Source organism: Rhipicephalus sanguineus, chromosome 3 (assembly GCF_013339695.2).
Source record: "Rhipicephalus sanguineus isolate Rsan-2018 chromosome 3, BIME_Rsan_1.4, whole genome shotgun sequence".
Taxonomy (NCBI): Eukaryota; Metazoa; Arthropoda; class Arachnida; order Ixodida; family Ixodidae; genus Rhipicephalus; species Rhipicephalus sanguineus.
In genome coordinates, this window is record NC_051178.1 from 19,993,107 (window position 1) to 20,017,347 (window position 24,241).

At 48.5% G+C, this 24,241-nt stretch overlaps 1 pseudogene; it reads left to right on the forward strand.

The window, feature by feature from the left end:
• Positions 1–22,770: 22,770 nt before the first annotated feature.
• LOC119385298 (uncharacterized) lies at positions 22,771–23,830 on the forward strand (annotated as a pseudogene).
• Positions 23,831–24,241: the final 411 nt, after the last annotated feature.

Below are 24,241 nucleotides of genomic sequence, written 5' to 3' on the forward strand. Positions count from 1 at the left end.
ACAAGCTTGAAGCGAGCTTGTGGGCCCAGGCTAAACGTTTAATTGATTCTGGCTATCCCCTGCGCCTGTTAACCGCCGTCGCCGAAAATATCAGAAAAAAAGAAAGAGCGAACACCAGTAATCAGACAGCCGCCACTAAGGCAACCAAGGTTGCGGTGGTGCCCTACATGCACGCCATATCGCATAATTTGCGCAGGATAGCGAGAAAGTCCGGTGCGGACGTAGTTTTTTCCGCTCCCGAACGTCTGCAAAGGATGTGCAAAAAGGTTAATGCGGACAGCAAAGAGAAGCGCGAGTGCACAATCAAGCACCGCGAAAAGTTTGTAAATTGCAGTGAAAGAGTAGTGTATTCTATTCCTCTCACGTGTGAACGCGTCTATATTGGCCAAACCGGAAGGTGTGTAAACCAGAGACTCAGAGAACACTCGTATAATGTCAACAAAGCTGTGTCTGGCCACCTGGGCATTCACTGCCAAAGGTGTGGTTGCGTTCCAGAGTTTGCGAGCACTCGTATTCTATATAGGGCTCGAGACAAAACAACCCGGGAAATAATCGAGGCATTTGAAATTGAAAAAGTGAAAGAAAAATGCGTGAGTGCGCCTTCTTTAGGTTTGTCCGATAAAGAAAAGAGGTATCTTGAAATGTCGCTTTGAAGAGGGTGGGTGCAGATGTGATCAGTGATGACGTGCACGCGGTCAATGCTGTACTATTACATGTTTTCTTGGTTTTATCGATCGCCTGTTTGCTGTGTAAAAAGGACACGTGTGATCAAAAATAAAACCATTAGTTGAAAGTTAGCGCTGTGTGTGTGTGTGTCCTTCTTTGTCCTTGTGGGTGTGCGCTACGCCAAACAGTCTCATGGATCATAACCAACTAGCCCAACAAAGCGCCTTGAGCCATCACGACGACTAACGTCCATGTTAAATGATTACACAAAACCTTGTGGTAGCTGTAGTAGTTAACGTGGAAAGCGTAATCAGAGAACGAGGTGTGATAGCCAGAACAGCGTCGCATATTGGACGCAGACTTGGTCGTCAACCCGCGGCATGTTAAAATGTGCTTGAACACCACGGCTGAACTAGAGGGAAACGCAAAGCGCGTCGTGCCGCCCCCCTGCCGCGATTTTTGTCGGGGCGAGTGCGTAAGCGGGGAACGCGGTTAGGGTGGCTAGAATGGGGAGGTGTGATGACCGGCCTCCGGATGCTGGCCCAAAAGCGCGTTCCTGCCGCGCGGTGGCGCTGATGGCGGGGGCGCTGTAAAGTCACTGGAACGGGAAAAGTACCGCGACCGTCCTGCCGGCCGCCATATTTGGTCCAGCGCGGTCGAAGCTGCGGCGGCGCGATGTTCATTTCACGCGGAGTAATGCGTGTTTTACGCATTGCGTGCGCGTTTGCAGCCCCGAATGAAGCATACCGTTGTTCTCTAACTGATTAAGAAAGAAATAGCGGCAGTTTTCACTTGCCTACACGCGCACGCACGCGTACTAACGCGATAAAGAAATGCGAACTGCGCGGCATTTACGCGCTCGGCTGTCGCCATTTATTAAATGCGAATCATTTCTTAGTCAACTTCTGCGAGTTTTAACGTTCTATCTATCTATCTATCTATCTATCTATCTATCTATCTATCTATCTATCTATCTATCTATCTATCTATCTATCTATCTATCTATCTATCTATCCATCCATCCATCTATCTATCTATCTATCTATCTATCTATCTATCTATCTATCTATCTATCTATCTATCTATCTATCTATCTATCTATCTATCTATCTATCTATCTATCTATCTATCCGCCCACGACTATGTGCTCTTCTGGCCGTTTCGTTAATGGGACGTATACCAAATTTGGTATGACATCACATTACTGTATGAAGAATATAAACTACAGGTGGTAACATGAAAATAATGACATGTACGTCGTGTACGGCATGATTTACACGGCACGCTCATGGTGCTCTCGCGGCCGCTTCGCTCGCTTGATACACACCAAAATTGATATGGCGTGACAAGAGTGTATGAAGATCATAAGTTACTGGTCATAACGTGCAAATCATGGCAGGCATACCATGTAAAACATGATTTACATGACATAGTCTCGGGGCGCTCGCGGTCGTTTAGTGAGATGCATATGTACAAAAATTGATATGACGAGATATTTCTGTATGACGAACGTTAGTGACAGGTGGTAACATGAAAATCATGACTTGCATGTCATGTACAGCATCACTTACTTGCCACGCTCATGGTGCGTTCGCGGCCGGTTCGGTAGCTTGATATGCACCAAAATTGGTATAGCGTGAGGTGACTGTATGACGAACATGAATGACAGGCGGTAACGTGAAAATCATGACATGAATGACATGTACGGCATGGTTTACATTACACTGTCTTTGTGCGCTTCCGGCCGTTTTGTTAACTGGATGCATACCAAACTAGGTATGGCATGACATGGGTGCGTGACGAACACAAATTACAGGTCATGCGTTGTATATACCAAATTCTACATACATGCATGCATGACAAACATGCGATATGTAGTGAACTAGATGTCATGACATGAATGATTTCATCTCCCTCAAAGACGAACAAGGCGATATACGCAGCTCTTTGTTGGCTGCTTCGCATTAGATTGATTCCCGCACTGCGTGGGATCTGCCGGATTGACACAAAGCGCACAATTATACCGTCATGTCACGCGCTACCAATCTTGGTGCATATCAAGCCAGCGAACCGGCCGCGGTTGCACCATGAGCATGGCATGTAAATCATGCCTTACATGACATGCGGGCCATTATTTTCATGTTACCACCTGGTATTTATGTTCGTCATACAGTCACGTCACGCAATACCGATTTTGGTGCATATCAAGCCAGCGAACCGGCCGCGAGTGCACAATAAGCATGGCGTGTAAATGATGCCTTACATTACATGCGTGCCATTATTTTCATGGTACACACTGTTACTTATGTTCGTCATACAGTCACGTCACGGAATACAAATCTGTAACAGTCAGTTTTCATGGCGCACTGATCGTAATATGTGAGCCTAAAGGCGTCGATTTTACGCCAAACATAATTAAGAGCTGCCCGGCAATGTTAATGTTCATGAACCTTCTGCAGCAACCACGCGAAACAAGCTGCACTAGTGCAGCGGAGACGCCAACATTCCCCGAAATAACATTTGCGAATTCTCAATGAAACGCTTACCTCACAAATGCGGGCATCAGTCGTGGGAACAATTTTTTCGCGCCGTATTCTGTGCAGCCACACAACCCGTCGCTTGGCATCCTTTTTCCCGCTGGGAATGGCAAAGAGGGCTTTGCCCGTTTCCCGCCGGTTGCTGCACCCGAAAGCGCAGCACCCAGGTTTTCGTCGATCCCTCAACAGGCTTGCGATGAAGTGTCAAAACGATACGGGATGTCGTGATGTTCCTGCACGCATTTCTGAGGCTATAAAAACAATCGCCCTTCAAAGCGCCGTGCGTCGGCGGCCGGGAGACGCTAGCGAGGCGAGCGAGTTGGACCATTTATGTGGCGAAGCCGCCGAAAGGGCGAGGCGGCGAAGAGAAAAAGAACGCGGTACTTTTCCCATTCCAGTGACTTTAGGGCGCTGTGCTTTTCTCGCGTCGTCTGCTTGCCTCTGGGCGGGCAAATGATTCGACCGCGCTGAGTTTTACCGCTGCAGTGTTTTTAATGATGTTGTTGACGTCGAGAAACTTTATGAAATGGTTCATAGCTATAATTTCACGTGTAATCCACAAGCGCCGACCACGCAGCCGATACAGAGTGCAGGTTTCGCGGCCACATCTTGCGAAGTGGGCGCGCTTGTCACGCGAGAAGTATTTTAGAAGAATCCCTTGCGCAGACCTGCAGGTGGGAACAACCCTGCGTGTCGCTCGCAGATTTGTTATACATTTTCGATTGTAATAGTAGTTTAAAGAGCGGAAGTCAATGCAATTTTTATGCAGTGCGGTAGAAGAATGCAATAAAGTACAAGACTGGTAGCTTGATATAAGTTTATTGGAAACAGTACATAACACAGGGCGCCTCACTTTTCTGCACTTCAAACACCGCTGAGGCATATGGGCCGGCATAGACACCAAAATGGGCGACATGTGAAGTATATGAAATAATCTTGCACAGTTGTGATGCCCAAGAGGTATGTACCAAAACACAACATACCTCGTGACATAGATCCATCACACACAGCGGAGAACAGGCCATTTGCTGACAATGTTGTGCAGTCAGACACATCTAATCGCTTAAACTCGCTGGTCTTTCCAACTCCACAACAGACAGAAAGTTTTTGTGCATACACCAGAAGGTCTTGGGCCTTGGGCGACAGTGAAGGTGACCAGCCAGAAAAATGGTGCAGGAGGGTGAATTTCGCCCTTAAATTTCGAACACAGCTATCTTGTTGAAGGCAAGTACTTTGCTTTTATGATGTTCAGCTGTTTGGTAACTCGCTATGTTTTTGGCTTGGAACGTCTGACGTACCCAATACCTCGATGGTAGTCGAAGACCAAAAATGCAGTGTTTCCAAGGTACTTCATCGTTGACTATGTCCAGTTCGTGATGAGGAGTGAGCTGGACCGATTCGCGTGCTGAATCGTCAATGTCTTCGCGGCTCTTCTTTGCAGGCACGGAAGAGCACTGTCCCATTTTCCTCTTGATCTCTTTTGGCAGAGTTCTCGTCATGTACTTTGGAAGGTTCGGGAAAATTGCTGGGATAGCACTCTTAGGGCAGGCACATCGCGTGGTATGTGGACCTCCTTTCCATTCACAACGTGCGCGTAGTGTCTCATGATAAACCTGCAAAAACATAATAAAAAGTGAGCGCAGCCTCTGTAATGAAGACATTTCGGATTTCCATGCAACGAAACAATATGTGCAAGTGCTGCAACGTTAGGTGACACACATCGAGCCGCGGGTCGATGGAGGCGGAACGCAAAATGCGCCCACGTGGAGCAAGATGCCAATGTGAGATCAAGAGCAACCTATCATCTGAATTAGTCTGGCTCTTTCCACTGCAGTTATGCTGCTCATGACACGCGTGTCACACCAGGCCGTTAAACACGCCGATGTGTTAACTCGTAGAAACCTCAACTTTTCTATATGCTTAAACATGTACGAATTCCATACGTACCTTGGGTCAAAATGCCTTTCGCAAACTGCAGAATTCTCTTGCAGTGGCTTGTCGGCCCTTGGTATGGCACGTGCACACTTCTCAAATTCATCCTTACGGGCAGGTGCACGAAAGAGAGTTTTTCACCGCAGGACTTGTAGCCGCCGTCGCAACCTGGCACAAAGCACCACCTCTGCCTTTCTTTTTTTCCCGTCGACGCCATTCATCAGAGCGGTTCAAAAATCGACGACATCCGCTGACACCATCTCCTTTAAGAAATCGGGAAGCGATAGAAAATCGGTAAAAACACGAAAGTGAAAGGTGTCTTCACAGAAGTAGTGCTTATTGTGTAGTGATATATGACAGCTTGTACAATGTCTATTCGTGTTTGGCAGCTATAGCACCGTTTGACGTGGATGCACCCATTTTGACATGTTGACAGCATGTCTCTATCGCGACGACTAACGCCCATGATCATGATTAAACCGTTGTGGTAGCTGACGTTGTGAGCATATATTTGGACACAGCGAATCGTGAATCCCGCGTAAGGATGATATCAATAAGCTCATAATCAACACTGGTACCCGGTATGCACTTCTTCAGAGCGTCGTCAATTAAGGAGAGAAACGGCACGGTGTGCGCTTTATAGTAATGGGTAGCCGACGCCTGTGCTCATGCATACATAACACACACTGCGCTTCAGCAACACGGGAGGTAGAGGTTCGTAGCCTGAGCCGCAAACGCGTGCGTCCCGCTGGCCTGTTTCGCAGGCGCTGCTCTCGCTCCACCAAGGCACGACATTCGCCCGTCGAAATCGCGTCCTTTCTGCAACGCATATTGCAGCAGTTTTGTTAGTCGGTGCTCTCGCAATTGAAGCAGTCGGCGGCGGAGAAATCCCGTTGATGCACGTGGAAGCTGCACTACTTCGATGAGCCGACGCACGCTAACACGAAGCCAAAGAACGTAACTGCGTCAAGGGTGCCTCGGCGACGCCACCGCGGCCAGTCTACCTCTCTGGTATCAAGACGCTTTAACCACGACCTCCGATATCTCGTGCAATCTCGGAGTAAGCGCTAGTAAGTGTCGATCGTGCAGCATTACTTCTTTTGACATCTCACAGACGGCAGCACCGCCCCGCTCCGCCCGCCGCGAAAGAGAATGTGTGAAAGATATAAGGCGCGTTCGCGCCGTGTCTAGCATCTCCCGAGTTAGCTTAGTCGGTAGCGCGTCGGGCGCTTCCCGTCGCGGCCGCAACGTCGTGGGTTCGATTCCCAGCGGGGTAGCTTTTTCTTAGGTTTTTTCTTTCTCACCCTTTGGCGTCCATTTTATCAACGTCATATCCGTGACGGATGTAGTTGGTGGACCCCGGCATAAAACACTTTCGTGTTAAAAACAGGCCGTACTTCACGAACAGCGACAGCTAACTTGTGCTACTCCGTTACCTACGAGACACGAGCAACACATGCTCACAGTCGGCACATGCCAACGGCGCCCCAGAGCCATATATACCCTTCGGGAGAGTTTGGCGATTGTTTCATCTCGCCGCTCTCCGAGCTCCGCCCCAGCGCCGCCCTCTTCTCGTGACGTAAACCCTCTCTCCTCGCCGGCGGCGGCGGGCGGCAGTGGCGACAGCGCCAGACAGCGCGGCGCGGAGTCCGGCGCTGCCGCGACGGAGAGACGCCGGCGCGCCGCACTTACACGATCGCTGAGGAGCGCGCGTAGGTTACGAAGCTCTTGTGCGAAGCCGCGCGTATTCATGGCGACTGCTCCTCGCATTCAAGCGTGAATTTGTTGCGTGCGATGGGCTGCTGTTGCGCGGTTGGCTGTTCAAACAGCAGAGCTCAGGGTTTCCGCCTTTTTAGGCTTCCGAAGGAAAAGAAGCGACAACGCCTTTGGATCAGAAACATCAGACGCAGCAAATGGACCCCGACCGACTGCTCCGTGCTATGCGAGATACGTACTTGAGTATTTAGCTTGAATATTGCTGGTATTATAAACAGCGTACCATTAACACAAACTTATTATTTGTTGTGCAATGGGGCCCTTTCAGGCGCACAAACTTTAAAAATAATTTTGTCACGCTGAAAAAAAGGCGTTTTATGGTTCGCGTTTCGATCGCTTGGGCAGATTGAAATTTTGCAGCGATCACGCTATAAGTGTCAAGCGTGATGTGTTGCGTTTACGTAATTTATCGCGCGTTCTGAGCACGAGCTTGGGATGTTACCGTGATGTTGTGAGGGAAAGATTTATTTCGATATCGCAGGTTAGTGCCGCCGCGCGTCAGCTGCGGCGGTTACCTGGCATGTGTTGTACGTTATGTGGTCTGCGTTTCTGTGGCTGTCAGCCTATGGTGTCATTTACCGCTGTGTTGCCTCTTGTGTACTTGCTACCAGTTTCACGCTTAATTCGCGCATGTAAATTAATCTGCGCCTCTGTGCTAAGCGAATGTGCGTTGCGCTTTTTGGTCATGCACGTATAGCGCACAATGTCTGTGCTCGTGCAGGAAGTTGTTCTACTATAGCAAGGGGCCCTATGTGCTCGATGAAATTTCGTGATTAGGAAGTATAGAGCGCGAAGAAGTTGAGCAGAAAAATGATTTTGTAAAGTAAACCAACAGGATGTCCGCTATCAGACTAGCCGAACGAGGTATTGTTTTCATTTAACACGCGCCTAAGGGGGGCCCTGCACCTGCTCTGACGAAAACCTTAGATGCCTCAGCAAACGCGAAAATTGACCGCCGTCGTCCGCGGCGTCGGCGTCCCGCGTCGGCGGCGTCAACACGAGGGATGTCAAAAATCATCACGTAATGACGTGACCATACGACCAAAGATTGTGACGTCATCATGACGGCGAATAACGTGACTTCACGCGATGACGTCAGCACATGACCAGATGTGGGGTAGAAAGATTGCAGTGCCTCCGATCTTGGAGGCAGTGCAAAACAATGTTAGGTCACAAAGCTTTCGAGGGGGGGGGGGTGGCGTGAGGAACACTACATCAACTGAAGAAAAGGAAGACGGCTTTCGCGTTCGAGTGGTCTTAGGCGAATGCATAAGGGACCCTGTGAGTTTTCTTTTTTCTCTCTTATTAGAGAATTTTAGTGCCGGGGACTCCAAGCCGCTTCCTTATTCACCCTCTTACGTTCCCTTGTACTCTCAGCCGCGCCCCATGGACTATACAACGGAACGCAAGGGGCTTACGTACGCAAGGCACTTTGGGGTCCCGGTACTAAAATTCTCTAAGAGGGAATTTTAGGGCTCGAGATCCCCAAGCCGCTTAATACAATTACGTGCGCTGGTATCTCTGTTTCTTTTAAAAGCAGAGCTGTTTAGGCTTGGAGAATCCACGTTAGTGGCGAGTAAAAATTGTCATCATCATGAACCGGCACGCAATCCGTTCTCTTTATCTTCTGCTTTGCTGCCAGAACACTTGCACAGACTTTTCCAGCGCGGTATGCAATGAATCTCACGTAACAGTTGTCACGTGACATGTTCCAAAAATCACACCTGTTATATATGCTCGTCACAGAGTCGCATCACGCAATACCAATTTTGGTGTATATCAATCTGGCGGAACGGCCGCCATCGCACCATGAACGTGGCAAGTAAGTCATGCTGTACATGACACGCGTGTCATGATATTCACATTAACTCCCGTTATTTATGTTCGTCACACAGTCATGTCGCGCACTACCAATTTTGGTGTATATCAAGCTAGCACAACTGCCGCCAGCGCACCATGAGCGTGGCACGTAAGTCATGCTGTACATGACACGCGTGGCATGATTTTCATAATAACTCCTGTTATTTATGTTCGCCATACACTCTTGTCAAGCCATACCAATTTTGGTAAATATCAAATTAACGAAACGGCCGCAAGAGCACCAATACTGTGGCATGTAAATCATGCTGTACATGACATGCATGTCATGATTTTCATGTTATGACCAGTCATTTACGTTTGTCATACAGTCACATTTCGCCGTACTAATTTTGGTATACACCCCATGTACGAAACGGCCAGGAGAGCACAAATTCGTAGGCGGCTAGATAGGTAGATAAATAGATACGCTCAAAGTCGCAGAAGTTCGCTAAGAAATGCTTCGCATTTAAAAAAACCAAGATAGACGCAAACGCACAGGTCTTCATAGCTCGAAAAGTCACCGATGATCACGATACTCCCTCATGCGAATTCTGAGCGCAGCTTTGTGTTGAGGCAACGCGAACTGTGTTTGAATTTCTGGCTATCCGCGTTGGAACATTCGTTACATATTGCCACAGAAACTGCCAGTGCTGGAGTGCTACGCGCGCCACTCTGTGGAATGCAGGCGTCATCGGCATCCCCGTCACGACAAGCGAGACAGTAGCAGCGCACCCACCAGCCCTGCATGCGCACGAGCTCCGACCGAAGGGCGAGCACGCATGACGGAGGAAGAAAGCGATGTTAGAGGCCAGTGGCTCGTGATATCGACAGAATCCACGTTCGCTGTCTTTCGTCCTCGTTCGCTCTATCGGTTACGCCGACTACGCCAACGGCGATGCCGAACAGCGCAGGAACAGACGCCTAAGAGCTGCGCTCTAAAAGCACAGCGTGTATCGTAGAACGTCGTGGACTCGAATCGGCGTGCACAACTCAGTTTCACGATGATTTGGACACGCCTAATTCACTCCATATTCTTCATTAAATTTGTCTAACAATGTTCTTGCACAATTTCGCTTTCGCAATTTGTTTAGGAGCGCTAGATTTCACGAATGAACAGCGCGTACATAGCCTCAGCCGTGCGCCCGTCGCGCGGAAAGACTATATATGGCGGACGCCGCCGGAGCGGAGGCGTGGCGGTGACGTGAACAGCGTCATCGCCGCGCCGCGACGTCACTGCCCCGCCCATTCGCCAGACTCTCCCCATCGACGGCTCTGCGGCGCCCCAGACGGACGCGCCAAATTTCCCCCCAGCGGCGAGAACGCGCAGTGGGGCCTCGCTAGGCAAGAGGCCGCCGCCGCGGTCATCACACCTCCCCATTCTAGCCACCCTAACGCGGTGTAGCAGCCAGGTGAGGCAAGCGCGTCGCAGAGCTTTGGATTAGCGTGATGATATGAGCGAGGCCGACGCTTTTACGACGCTTGGGCTAAGATCGCCACCTCGCGGTGTGTTCAGGCATTGACAAAATTGAACTTCTATTGAAAACGCGCCGAATTGGACGAACGTGTAACGCGTTGCAGGTGCTAATCGCGTTGGCCACAGTAGTGACGAATTACTTTACCGCTCCCAGAGGGCAACACCACCCCACCGACCGGGAGAGTGGCACATATAAAAGGCGCGTTTGTAAACCCTCTAGAGTCTGTGACCGTGGCGCAGTGGAGAGTGTGCCCGGCATCTGTTGTTGCTGACTGAGCGGTCGTGGGTTCGATGCCCGTTAACGGAACATTTTTTCTTTGCCTTCTGATAGAGTAAATTTTTTAGACGTCATTTCCGTGACGGAAATACGTTACTGAAGTCTTGGTGGACCCCGGCATAAAACACTTTCGTGTTAACAAGGTCTCCCATCGCTCAAGGGGTTGGGGGTGTTGGGGGGGGGGGGGACTAAGGAGGGGGGTTCTTGAGTTCTCTGCACTCTGTCAAGATGTGCGGCAGGGTGCCATTCTCTCTCAAAACGGACAGAGCGTGTCGTGTACCGCAGGGTACATGCGGTTCACCTGTACGGAATGCGCAGGCGATCCCGCCTGCGCTCGACGCAGTATCGTCTGTTGTTGCCTGGTCACTTCGGGGTGCGGTCCTGGCAGTCTGCACCTTTTCTCTCGGTACATCGGGGTAATGTCCCGAAAGCTGGTAACCGGGTGCGGTAGCTCTTCCGGCTCATGCTCGGCCCAGATTGACATTTCTCGGGCATGATTAGTCGGCAATGGTGTTGCCTGCTACCTGCGAGTGAGCCGGGACCCACACAAGCTCTACGGCTCTTCCCGGAGGCTTGAATAGAATGGCTCGGGCCGCGGATGAGATTACCCCCCTGCGGAAGCTTCCGTAGGCTGTCTTCGAGTCGGTGACCACGGTGTCCACGCTCGGCTGTGCGAGTGCGAGGGCCACGGCCGCTCCCTCGGCAACTGCGGGGTCTGTTGTCCTCAGGGACGCGCTGACGATCAGCCTGTCTTTGGTCGTAACCACCACCGCCGCGCTGTCACTGTGTTTTCGGAGCGAGGCGTCCGCGTACAGGACCCTGGGGTTCTCTTCCAGCTTCCGGGCCATGGCTCTGGCCCGCCTTTCGTCGTCCTTGCCCGGCGTCATGTTCCGGAGAAGGGGTTTGGTTTGAATGGTAGTTTTCCAGTCTTTCTGAAGGGCCGCCTTGATGGGTACTGGCTCGATCTGCCATCCCATCTTGCGTAGGACGGCTCGTCCGTGCTCCGTGTGACTGAGCTGGATTCTCTGATTAAGAGAGGTGGGCTTCGATTATCTCCTCCACCGAGTTGTGGGCGCCCATGTCTAGCAGTCTTTGCGTGGACGATTATATTGGCACGCCCAGTGCTTGCTTCGTTCCCTTGCGAAGCATCGTGTTTAGGCTGTCCCTATTCGACTTCGTCAGCTGGAGATACGGGGCGGAGTAGGTAACCCGCGACACGACGAACGCGCGTACCAAGCGCATGGCATCGAGGTCTCGGTTTCTGTTAGATACCCTCCAAATCATACCAAGTATCTGTTCGGTTGTAGCCTTGATCTTTGTGACGGATGCTTGTGCCTTCCCGTCGCTCTGAAGCAGTAGCCCGAGAATCCTAATCTGCTGTGTTGCCTTGATGGCCATTCCGTCGATGGTGATAGTCACGTTAGGCGGCGGCTCCTTCTTGGGTTTTCCCGTACTATACAAGACAGCACAATACGATTAGACAGCTTCTAAAGTGAGCCATTTGATGCAACTTCAGCATATACGCTTGTGTAACGTGTTCATTTTTCTTGCATCTCCTCAAGGTTCAGACCTGTAATATGCTTGATGTGCTAGTAAAATAAAAAGTAAGCTCTTTTTTTCCATGATGCAAGTACTGGCTCTGAGAAGCATATAAAGCATTCCATAGCATAACGTCACAGCATCGAAACTTGCAGATTCGAACCCTGCTGCAGCAAGTTGCTTTTTCGTGCACTGAAATGACATGTATATCACAATTATTACGGTACACCTAAAACAGTACAATTAACGTTCCCTACTAGTGGTTTTCATTGAGCTTGTGCCAAACAAAGAAGCGAACCCGCGAAAATGTTTTGCTTCACTATGACACCAAGGAAAAGGGACAGTCATCGAAAACAACTTCAGCATAATAAATGGCCTGAGAAGTTCAATTCCGCAACACTCGCGATTTTGCAGTACAAAAAATAAAATGCTTTTTCATGACAAATACACTTGTGTACAAAAGCATGTTATACGCTTGGTCGTGTGCATACAGAATCGGGCGCGTTATTCAAAGGTTGCCATTTGAGCCCCTACCGGCGGCAAGTTGTTTTCGTGCACTTTAATTTCAGCACATTGATATCATAATTACTCAAAAAAAGATCCCCTATTTTTTTCCTTTGCTTCATTGTCTGCGAGTTCTCATTAACGTTAAAGAACGAGCCATCAAATACCCCCCTCTGTCGTTCATTTTGCAACACAGTAGCACAAGAACAAGGCAAAGAAACAGTCATGGGAAAAAACTGCCGTACTCACTGGCCTCTGAAGTGCGTTAGCTTGGTGTTTTTTTGGCGCACTCTTTGAAGTGTAAACGTTGTGTTGTGTTTTTGGAAATGTAGTGCATTCTGACACTGAGATACTTTTCTAGAATGGCTTTCATGAGATGATTTGAGAGACATTCCAATTCTTCATTCTGGAGTACATGCTCATCCAAACAGCTAAAAAATTTCCTCCCCATAAAACCTGTCATCACACTCAGAGCAACCTTATCTACAAAACCCTTAGATTGGAAAGCACGACAGACAAGGGCCCTACGTAGTTTCTTTTCACAGTGCCTACAGATTTCCAGCACATCTTTTGATGGAGAACTGAGTCCTTCTAATGTCTTTCTATGTATTAAAGAATAAGAAGGTTGTCTTGGTGGGGAAGTTACAGTTAATACTGAAGTACCTCCAGAACATTTCAGGCAAAGCTTCAGGCTGTGGACCACAAACCCTGCTATATATGCAATTATTGTATCTTGGAAGTCCGACAGCTTGCCAGGGTCTCTACAATAGATGTGATCGTGGCAGGTGGCACTGTCATCTCTAGACTTTGTGTCGACAAGCATTTTACGCTGGCTGGTGAGGTTAATTATTTCGACTGAAGCTGGCCTGACAGATGAACTTGCAAAAAGAATAGTGACATGTTCCAGTTGGAGGCAGTTGCCATTCGTTACATCTGCAACTTAATTTTTAATGATCAGTCGCTTAAAGGCTGCGGCAAATTGTCGTGCTGTTGGGTTGTCATTACAACTTTCAAACGATCTGATTGCACCAAAAGATAATAACTCGAGGTGATCTTGACTAAGCTTAGATGTAGGAAGGTACACCACTAAGTTGTTTGCAGTCAGGTACTTGAAAAGTTTGGTGATGTTATCGTAGCAAACTATGAAGCCAAGAAATCCAGTTTTTCTGTTTGTGTCTGTGACCAACTTACCATCTGTATAATCCTTGTTTGAGCAGCGCGGTTTAAGTGTCGAGCTGTGACACTTGATAGTTCGCGCCCGTCCTGTGTGTGGTCTTTTCGTGCATCCTTTGCGCTTGATCGACGCTCTGGAAATTTCGAGCTGCCTTCCGTTCTTCGTGTTACATTCCAATTTATTGCTATCGCATTCATTGCTTGGCCGTTGCGGTGAAATGGTGACCTTTTTTTACACAGTTCAACTGCAGGCAGTCTGTGACCATCGGGGCATATTCGTAGACATTTTTGTTGGATACCCAGGCATCGTCCACGATACACGGGTTTTAAAAAATAGTGCGATCTACACTAGAAGCCTTTATCCCCCTCCTGGATACGCTATTTTAGGCTATTCCAGTTATCTTAACATGGTCACACCAATCGCGATAACAACGCCGTATAAAGACAACCCGGCCAGTGGAGTACGCTTCAATACAGCCCACGCAAGAGCGCGTGCCACAGTTGAGCGCGCCTTCGGCCTTATGAAAGGCCGCTGGAGATCGGTTTCACAAAGGCACTGGAGGTGTCTGTGTGGAAGGCACCGGATGTCGTTGCTGCATGTGCAGCCGTGCACGATGTGTGCATGCGGATGGGTGACGCATCCTCTCAAGAGGTCGAAGACGTCCACATTGGTGGGGACTATGACACGGAACCTCCATTCCAGGATCCAGAAGCAGCACAAAGCCGTCTGGCCGCCCGACTTCCCTGCCCTGCGGCGATCACGACTACCGTGCAGTCATCTGAGTTAGTTCACTGTCTCCAAGCTGCTGGACGTTTTTGTAGCGTTAGCTACACATGCGTGGCCGGAGCCGATTTCGCGTGGAGCGTCATGAGCCGTGCTGCGCATGCGCGAGGATCAGTGATCTCACACAGCTGGGTCACCGGTGTTGGCATCTCACGCGCTCTCCGACACCGCCGCGGGCGGCTCGCCGCTGCCGGTCTGCGCGTTCGGGAGGAGTGGCGTCGTAGGCGCGGCAGCGCGCGCGCAGACTCCGCCACCGCCGTGCGCGGCTCGCCGCTGCTGGTCTGCGCCGCATTCGAGAGGAGTGACATCGTAGCTATACACACAGTGGCGCCGGCGCGCGCGCAGCTGTTCGCCCAGTGATGCCAACCCAAGTGAACGTTTTATTCCTAGATTGACCCCCCCAATGCCTAAATAGTTCGCTCTTTGGTCCGTTTGTTCTTAATCTTAATAGGGGTTAAAAACAGCTTATTAGCAGCAAGCACACCATTTCCCCCCTGAATTTTCGATGTTATTCTGCACAAAGGGTTTACAGATGGTGCCTCTTACTTGGCTTGAGATGGCCCCTGTTTCTTGCTAACATGGGCTTTTTTTCAGTATAGCAGGAAAGATTTAAGTACAGTAGACAAGGGATGAGGCCGAATTAAAAGATAATGAAAAACGTGTTTCCTTTCGAGCTTGGTGGGCATTCTCCTCTGTATTGGTGGCGCACCGGTCACCACCCCGTTGTAAAGGAGATGTTCATACCATCATTCCATCCATCCACGTGGGGTCAATGGATAGATAGCGATCGCAGGAGAGTAGACATGCCCTATACACTCTCCTGCGAGTCACGCCCTAAGTGCACCTTCCTGCGGCCGCCGACTCCTCCTTATCCTCAAGTGAATTTCGAGTAGATGACTCCAGTACCACCGTACTGCCTTTTGAATTGCTCCTGTAGCAGGCTGTTTTCCGTAAGCGCAAATAACCCAGGCGGCCCATTGAAAAATAAATCCAGGCAATCCTCCACCTAAAAGTGATGGCGTATAGTGTCTTCTCTTTCCCGTGTAACATCAAAGTATTTTATGCAGACAATATCAAGGGCTGTTCACGAGGCATGCAGAAATATTAAAATGCCTGATTTCAGGCAGTCCCATTCTTGCTTCATAAGGAATACTCAAAATGAGTGAAATGGCTCCGTTTCGTTCATTTATTAATACAGGAAGCTCTGGCTATTACAGGACGGAAAAGCACAGTAACAGAGCACGCATTCGGTGTTCGTACATAAAGAAAAGATAGTTTTTGAGAAAATACACTACATAAAGGTAATATCACACGGTAGCTCATCGTACGGAAGACGAATATCATATTCTTGAGAATACAGTACAAAAATATAACGAAAGAAATGTACACAAGCGCTCATGCAAAATTATAACGCATATACAGGAAATCAGATAACGGTCAGTTACAGTGAAACAATGATATATCACGAGAAACGTACCCCTCCAAAAACAGATGTACGGTAAATAATTCGAATATTAGAAAATGACTCCTTAAAATCAAGACACGTTTTGCGTTTGCACAGGCACTAATATAAATAAGGAGGCGCACACAATGTTAACTCACCTCTTAATCGTCATACATTTCTTTCGTCATCCTTTTCAGGTGGAATGGAGTGATGTTGACACCATAACAGCTACTATTAGCCAATGTTCTTTTTGCGTGCAGCAAGCCACACAACGCGTCAGTCGACAACCTGTTTCGTTGCTTTGTTTTTAGTAGGTTCACTTAGGAAAACACACGTTCAACGGTGACTCTGGAGTGTGGCAGACACAAAATGTTCCTCATAAACGTTGACAAAGAGGGTACTCTTGCGTTCCGTCGCCTCTTCTCATTTGATGAATGGTGTGCCAAAACTGGCTCGCAGTTAAGCCAGCGTATTCACTCAACTCCATGTTACGGAGGAGTCGCCACTCCCTGTCAATATCATTTATTTCGCTTTCTTTGACGATCAGAGGAAATGTGACTGCAAGCGACGCAGTCAACGGAACTGTTTTGCCTACGACAACTTTGGGGTCCAGGACACGAAGGTTCTTTAATTGCTCATTTTTCAAAGGGAACCGCAGGTAAATCTGCTATACTGCCTAAATACAGAACTAAATACCGCAGCCTGAAGTTGTGTACCTGGTTCTCATTTAGTCCATGCGTGCCACCGGCTAACGCTACAGTTGGCTTCGCTCCCAGGTATATTTCCTCCAGTGGCAGGAACTTCGCGGGGTCTTTTTACTGCACATCGGATAACGGCGTGGCCTCCAAGTAGTCTCGCTTGATGTAGCATTCTAGGATGCATTTTAGGGGCGAAGCTCCTTAAAGCGGCACCCGTTCGTCCCCGTCGTAGTGCGTAAGCAGTTTTAACGCTAGTACCAGATCTTGACCTCCAAGGTGATGCCGGTGGGAGATCTCTCCTGTGCGTTGTTGAACAATAAAAAATTCGCAGCGTGCGCGTTAACTAAAAGCCGAATTCTTCTGTCTCTCATTCCCCGGCCATTAGCAGCCATTGGCATGTTCCAGTAGGAAACGTTAGTAGAAGTGGAAGTGTAAGTGTTAGCTAAAAGCCGACTTCTTCTGTCTCTCATTCCCATTAGCAGCCATTGTTTACCTCCAAGGTAGTGCCTGGTGAGATTTCTCCTGTGCGTGATTAAACAATAAAAATTTTGTTCAAAACGCCGTTGATTGATGAAATGAACCAACGAAAGACGCCAGATGTTTTCTAAAAGGAAAACGAAAGAACGCCAGATGTTTCTAAAGCAAAAGACGCCAGATGTTTTCTAAAGCAATGGTTTTCTAAACAATGAAAATTCACAGCGTCCTTGTAAAATTAAAGTGAGCTGCAAGTCGTCATAACTCTCATCGAACCTTTAGTATAAACGCGCCCGATCTCACGTCGGTGATGATGTACTGGGCAGAGTTCACGGAAGATTCACGGTTTACCGATGAACCTCCGCAGCTTCGCCCACGCATCATCATTCACTCCGTGGATATGCTGTGATTTTTTAGCATACCCGAAACATTTTTGTGCAACAAATGGATTTTGGTTTCCTCGGACTACATCTCTTTATTTAGGTTGGTGAAAAAGGGCAGCATGTATTCGAGAAACTCAAGGTAGAGCTTCTCTGAAGGGTCACTCAATTTCTCAAGGATGGTTTCTGCAGCAAGCAGGCGGTCCTCAATGGCTGCTTTTCTAAAAAAATAAAATGAGGGCCGGCATCTGCTCAAGCAGGCGGGTCACAACTTCGAGGGACAGCCACCTCGTTTGGCTTGGGAGCAGCAGCTTATGTGGCTTTACCTCTGCCAGCTTTTGGAACTCTTGATAAGCAGACGTCTGCTTGGGAGACAAAAAGTAGTTGAACACATCGCGGGCCAGATCCTCGATTCCCCCTGGAAGTGTCTTGCATGCGTAAGAGACGCAGAGATGGAATGAGTGGCAAACGCATTTCATAATGCAAATGCCCGGAATATCTGCTTGCAGCAGCGATGCGACGGAATGGCGAGAGCCCATTATCACGTTCACTCCGTCGGCTGCAAAACCGATCAAGTTGGTTTCGTAAGGAATTTCTGCGTTAGCAAACACTGCTTTCAGGCTACTGTAGAGACAGCTGGCGGTCGCATCACGGACTGGTACTAGGTCAAGAAACGCATGAACTGCGCCTCCGTTGTCATTCATTACTCGTGCGTCGAGGGACAAATGCTTCACCGTTCCCCTGTCTGTGGAATCATCTACAAGAAGAGAGAACTTCTGCTTGCTTGAACGTTCAACGATCTCTTGGCGACTCTGCTCTCCAAGAACGTTCTTTATGATGGCAGTGCACTTCGTCCGGCCGCAGTTTATATTCTTTGCAATTTGCGAATCATCACATGCTGTCTTGATCACATCGACCAAATGCCCCGTTGCATTAAATGGCAAGTTATGCTCTGTGATGAACGCTGCAAGCCTGATTTCAGCCTCTTTGACAGATTTGTTTAGTAGACTATGCGCGCTCACTGAAGGCATAGACGTCAGCGTGCAGGTCGATTGCAATCTTTAAGCGCTTTTCTTGTGCTTGGAGCTTACGAGATGGCGGTCGAGTTCTGATTTTCCACCTTTGTAATCGGCATTGCATGATTTACAGAAGAAATACAGGGGCCCTTTTTTACTGGCTGATAGCCATCCTGTACTTTGGTTCAGCTTCCCATTTAAGCAAGTATTTTTGGTCGTATACTTTAGCTTTCTTTTAGATGCGAAGTATCTCTTGCTCGGGGGTATGCCACGCGGCGTGGTAATCCGCACGCGGCGTAGTAGTCCGCACTCAAACTACGCATGCGCGACTCTCCTCCTTCGTGTGCAAATGCTGCTCGACGGCGCAGAAGAGCCGAGAAGTTTATCTCATCGGATGCCGAAGTAGTTGCCTGGCAATTAGCGGTTCAGCGTACGAAGAATGAACAGAAGAAGGCTAATAATCCCAGACAATCTGGAAAGCTAAGAATAATCAGCTGAACCTTTGCTAACGCTACGTATATCCTGGCATAGCCGAGCTAAGCCACTGCAAATTTTTTCTTTAACTATCAGACATATTAGTTTATAATAAATGTAACCACAGAGCCTTGGGAAAGGTAACAATATCTGCTGTTACGTAAGTATAAGCCACAATTACGTGGTTAGTTCTCATCGGCGCGCCTCATGAAAAAATGGAACATCTTCCCCAGCAGTTCTGTTCGACGTTGGCGAGGATGCGCTCCATGACGTCGTTTTTTTTTCTGCGTTTCCTCGCGTCTCTGCCTCTTAGTCTCCCGGGGTTGCTGGTCATTCTGCACGAAACAAAAGCCACTTTATGCAACGCAATGCGTAACCTTCATGAAATGCATTAGGGGACACTGATTACTGGTTGACGTTGACGTTGCACTAGTAACTCCGCGCCGCCGCGAGCGCCTCTGGTGGCAGCGGGCGCGTCCTTGTCAGTAGAGAGGTGAGTAGTCCCGCCTGTTCGCGCTTGGAGTGGAGGCAGGTAAGGTGCGGTTTTCTCGCTGGGAGCTGCATAATAAACATCCTCTTAACGTCGGCATGGCTTCTAGTCGAAGTAACAACTGCTGCATTGCGGGGTGCCACAGTACCTACGGCACCTCGCCGGGGACGAAGTTTTATCGCTTCCCAAAGCGCCACTGGGAGCTTCAGCGCCGAGAGACATGGATAGAGCTTGTGCGCCGCCAACAGTAAGTATTATTTGGAAACATACAGTTTGTGGTCGCCTGCGCGCGCTTATCTCTTTCACCGCGATGTCCGCTGAAGTTACAGAGCGTGCGAAGGTCACTTCATTCGCTGCGGCGGCCGTGTTTGCGAAACGAGCACGCTGTTCAAACAGAAATAAGTAACAACTGTGACAGTTGTTAGTTCGTGCTCGTCCTGTGTGTATATGTGCGTACCTTTCATGTGTCCTTCTTTATGTTTGAGCAGCGTGCTTTAAAGGGGTCATGAAGCACCCCTCGGGCTTGTTGAAAAAACACATCTTGCGGAAAGCTGACACGGAGATGAACTGCTCAGCCAAATATTGCAGTCGTGCGCGCCGCGTAAAGGCTACAAGCGGAACGCGAAGTTGCTGTTTTCTTAGGCGCCCTCTTTTCAAACAGAGGCCGGTTCTCACTCTCGTCGGTGGGTGGGGCGTCTGCCAGTTGACGTCGCGATCTGCATCGCCAAGTCGCAAAAGACTTAGCATCCTCATTGGCCGATAGTCGATATAAATCAAGAGCGGCGTTCGGATCAGATGCGCTTCTTGCCACGGGGTGCCGCCACTTGCCGGCGCCGCACTCCTCAGTACACGGTAGCCGCACTCGCGTACGCGAATCACAGCGGGAGAGCGATCGCGTTTCATGACGCGCGCTGACGTAACTTCTTTCCCCCGTGCAATCCCTCCCTGTGTAGCTTCCAGCGCGCTCGTCGGCACGAGAAAAGACAGAAAGCGCCGAGATCGTGCGTCAAACCCCCGTAGCTCCGCTCATTCTTGACGGATTCGAGAACTTTTTGCGGCAATCGATTCGGGAGGCAGTAAACTCCGATACTGAGGTCATTAGATCATTACTTGTAAAAGTGGTTCATGACCCCTTTAAGTGTCGAGCTGTGACATTTGATAGTCCTGTGTGTTCTTTTTGTGCGTCCTTTGCGCTAGAGTGACGCCCTGGAAATTTCGAGCTGCTTTTCGTTCTTCGCGTTACATTCGAATTTGTTGCTATCCCATTCATTGCTTCGCCGTTACGGCGAAACTGTGACTTTTTTTCTCAGCGAGCTTGCATTAGTTGATGAGAATTACAGACGCTGGCAGACTGTTGAGGCCGGTAATCTTTGCAAAATTTGGGGGGTACAGCTGATCATGTTGAATGTTCTTTTATGCCATCGACAGGCAAGTGATCAAAGAGTTAACAGCGTGCTTGAGCGACTGTAGTTCATCAAACATTTCAAGCTAACCTTTCTGTATTATTTTTTTTCAGCAAGAACGGTACGATGTGGCTTCCCACAAAATATTCAGATATGCAGCAAGCTCTTTGCCGGCAACTCTAAATCCGATGAAGAGGGGCATCCAGCCTACAACCCCTCTATCTTCCATCATCTTACAAGAAGAGGGTGACAGGCGGTTCGCTTGAACGCTATGAAAGGCAAGTTTACGCTTGTCTCGTTGCTTAAACATTTTCTAGCTGCTTGATGGAATGATTGTAAGCGCGTTGCTTGACAAGTAACCTTGTAATTTAACAGGATTTACTCCACTTGTCAGTAACAGACGCTAGTTTAGACCGCTATGGAAAATCTCTTTCAGTGTGTTGTGATGGTATGCACAAGATGTTTGTGCATAAGATGCACAAGACAGATTTTTCTGAGAGTAAGATGTTTGCGATTTGATGCGCCTTCTGGATTTTTCTCCAATTGTTGTGCGTCTTATTTACTCGGAAGAGAACATGTGCGAGCATTTTTTTTCAGTGAAAAAGGGGGGGGGGGGACTTAAAGGGACCCTGAAACGGTTTTTTAAAGTTTTGTCAGCGTTTAGGCAGGAGCATCCCCAAATCATTCGCACCAGAAATTAAGCGACGCACTGTGTACCAAGGCCGCTACGGAATTTATATCTATACCCTCCTCCTCACCACTGCCTTGCACCCTCAACTCACAGACACCTTGACATCGCCGGCGATCGCAGCGCTCTCATGAGCGCACTCGACGGTTTGAGCTTCGCGACGGGTTGCACGTAATCTCGGAGGCCCAACAAAGACGAAGCTCGCGGAGTGGTTGATATCTGCTCCGACAGGTGCCGCCACACTACCAGCAGATCTTATTTTATTCTCCTGTACGGCGACAATCTGCAACAGCATGCGGACAAACAAAAATAATTCGAGAACGATCACCGATAAGCGTAAACTCGGGCAATGCGGTTGTGTCTTCAGGGGTGAAGTTACAGCGACAAAAACGTGGATCGTGGCGTTGAACGGATAGCGAGAGCGCGACGCTCATTGCAGCGACGAGCTGAAGGGATTCCGCTCGCCAGATGCCTCACGAACATTGCACGATGTCGCAGCTCTACAAGTCACCGATTGCTAGGAATTGCTAGATACGTGGTACACAACGAGGCTGGGGCAATTAATTATGTCCAAGAAAAGAAACCTCAAGATAAACACTCTCGCTCAGCTCACGTCAACACGGAGTACGTTGTAACACAGGCAGACGACGCTCGCTGCCCACAGGAGGTTCAGTGACGTGTACTGGACATATCCAATCAGATCAGCCGCCTGCGTGACGTCGCGCTTCCAATACGACGCGCACTGGAAGTGGGCGGTTTGAAAACGCGTTTGGCTGAGCCGCTGTGATCGGTGGCGATTCGCAGCTTTAAAGCCTTGTAATAAATTACACAGTTTTCACACAGAGCTTAAATCGGTCTGTAAATGATCCTTAGGACTTGTTCTACCGGCTCAATGTGTTCGTACATAATCGTCAAAACCGTTTCAGGGTCCCTTTAAGAGACGGTTTTTGTGGTGGTTGAATATTATCTTGTGTTCATTTTCAGACAAAAAGAAAGGAAGAAAACAATGTCGGCTAAACTACTGCATGACACCATGAGTGCCGCGAGCGATACTTCTGCTTCTGAAGATGCCGGCATAGTCAGCAACGACGCCGTTGCTGTCCAAGAATGTCACTTACAGCAGGCAAGTGCTCCTTACTACAAATTTAACTGCTTATCGCTCAAAGCAGTAAAGTTTTTCCATGCAGGCATCCACAATGACAGAGGGGCCAAACGAGTGCGTCATGGGTGAACTTATCTTCCTGTCCACCACGCCTAGTGGTAATGCGAGTTGCTATGTGTGCCACCGGACTGTGTCGACTACAGATCGAGGAACCATTTGCGACATTAAGGTTTCCGACAGGTGTGTGGGTCCAGTGCAGAAAATGCCATTCTTCGGTGGCTTTCGGGCTCTTGGGAGTAACGAATCAGCGCTGCAAGCATTCACATCCGTTTCATTTCAAGTTTTTGCACTGTTTCTAAGTATTCTTCCTTCCTCAAGACAAAGAGTGGCTGAGCTTTCTCTTCAAGACAAGCTCCTTCTCTTCTTCATCATGATGAAACATGTTCGTTTTTCTTTTTTAGCTGCATTGTTTTGCGTCCATCACTCAACAGCATCTCGAATGTTTAGATCTGTTAGCAACCTCAAGACTGCTACAAGAGATTGGATATTTTGGCCGTCACGTGCCGCAGTACGCAAAACTATGCCTGCAAGTTTTCGCGCTTTTTACCCAATGTGAAGGGTAATTATCGATTGCACTGAATTGGAAACACAAATGCCGCCCGGAATAGAGGAGAGAAACCTTTGGTATTCGCAATATAAGGGAAGGTATACATTAAAGTATTTAATTGGCATTTCACCAAATGGAGCAATTACATTCCCCTCTGAAGGATTTGGTGGCAGAGCTACTGATGCTACACTAACAGTTGAAGGTCAGTTTTAGCAATGTTGGAGCCTGGTGACGTCGTACTAGCTGACAAGGGCTTTCCAGGTATTCGTACTGGTGTTGGTGGGCAACCTTAGTTATGCCACCATTTGCAACCAGCCCCCAGTTCACTGAATCTGAAGTTAATGCAACCTATGAAACAGCATCTGTTCGAATCCACGTTGAAAGAGTTATAGAACGACTGAAGACTTCTTCCATCATTAGTCACAGAATACCATATGAACTAACAGGTTACGTCGATGATATAGTACATGTTGCTGCTTTTATCACAAATGTGAAGCCAGGTATCTTTGCAAGCAATGATAGCAATTCCTAATGACCAAAATGCATCTAGTATGTGCCAAAATGTTAGAATAGGCAGGGAAGGCAAGGTTGATTCTGGATGTAAATTGTGGTTGTACGAGTTCACGACAGGGGATGTGATGTGGCACGGACATTGCTCAGTTCCTTCAACTTTTGTCCGGCATGGCCTTCGTGCAAGTTTCCCAGTACAGACAAAACCGCACAAACGTTTCTCATTCGACATTTTTATTCTGTCCTACACAACATTGCTATCTCGTTATCGCCAAGTTTGGCAGATAATGTGTAAAATAAAAATCTCGAAGCTTTGGAATTCCTTTCGCCAAGTACTCCTCATCTCTCACAATCCTGAGTGTCTTTGTGTTTTTCGAAGTATAAATATACAACCAGCACTCTTTCAACTGCAGTACATATAATGACAGTTGAA